Source organism: Mizuhopecten yessoensis, unplaced genomic scaffold, assembly GCF_002113885.1.
Source record: "Mizuhopecten yessoensis strain PY_sf001 unplaced genomic scaffold, ASM211388v2 scaffold716181, whole genome shotgun sequence".
NCBI classification, from domain to species: Eukaryota; Metazoa; Mollusca; class Bivalvia; order Pectinida; family Pectinidae; genus Mizuhopecten; species Mizuhopecten yessoensis.
The window spans coordinates 129,176-130,780 of NW_018479988.1; positions in this window are offsets into that span (position 1 = coordinate 129,176).

The window sequence follows — 1,605 nt, forward strand, 5'->3', positions numbered from 1 at the left end:
TGAAGCCTAGTTGAATTGAATATCACCAACAAGAGCGAGCCCAGCAGAACTCTTTTCTATTTCGAGTTTGAATTTCACGTATAATTTGAAGCTAACGATGAGTGGAAATTTGGAATCCTGTTTATTTTCTAGAAAAACATGCATATAATATGAAGCAATATTTGTTTATGTTGCCATATTAGGTAATTACTTCAAGCCATAATTGAGTGACGAGTAGGGAAACTGTTTGATTATTTATAAAAGCTTCTTTTAATCGTTGTTGAACGTAGTAGACAAATAGTGTCTTAGAACGGTATATTTTCACATATTTCAATACATGAACACGTTAGAGAGGAAAAATATTTGCTAATTCCACACAAAAAGAATTGCATGATTTTTAGTGAAAAGAAAAAAATCATGAAATTGGGAAGAGCCATTTTCATTTTCGTATCCCGATTTCAACCGAGATCTAAAACAATATTTCAATGAAACAAATATTTAAACTGTCATGTTTAACACATTTGTTCATGACAGTAAGATTTTGATTGACTCTAGACACAAATTTAAAGTTGTTGTTCATATACACTTGTGGATATACAATTATACTATACTACCCAGTTTTTTTACTTTTCATGTGATACACGTTCGCGATTTTGACAAAACCACATTGAATGAAAGTATATGAATTCCATGTCTACTTGCTCTGCTATAAACTTCCTCTTTTTTAACAAATCTAGTATTATATGGTGGTATCATTCTGTGTAGCCACTTTTTCAATATGCGTAACTTATTTGCGTCCCTGCCATATCAGAATCATCCTCCGATGTCAATTTTTACGAAAAAAGCTCTGGGGATTTGTTTTCGTCCCGTCTTAGACTTAAATTCGTCGAGAATTGTATTAAGTATGTAGTTCATGCAAAGAATCACATTATCAGACGTGTCCATGGAAACATATTAGAAATATATAGGAGGGATGTTGCTCTGAAAACCAGCTACTCTTAGATCTTGTATGGATCGGTTAGCTCATTGAAATTCTCGCCAGTAAGTTGCGGTCACCTTTGATCGCCTATATCTAGGTAATGGGACACTTCTGAATGCACTTTGATGGATGATTCGGTATTTATTTAAGTATATTACAGGTTTCGCTTATTTTTACAAATGTAAAAAGTATTCACTGTCACTGCAACCACGTCTTTTGAAATTGAAAATTTGAGCATTATACTCGATTTAGAACAAATGGCATGGATATATTCCCCAGTACTAGCGAGGGTATAAATAAGCGGGTATAACGCTCCGACTCATTTATAAATCATTGCGCCATTCATTTAAAATACTTGATTTTTTTGTAAATGAAATTGACACATTTTGTAAAATTAAATTTACTTTATCAATTAAATGATAAGGATTGCACAAGATAATAAATTGTTCCATCAATGTAAAGACCGAAAACCTGCATTCTTTTACATAAACGACTTAGTGGTTTATTCAGAGTGTACTTCGGTTTTCGATCCAAACATCGATAGACTAATTTATTATTTGATCCTATCCTTAAGCCATCTATTTATGTATTCTATAATGCAGATTAACATACGCGTCATGCGCCTAATGTGATCGTATTCATTCCTA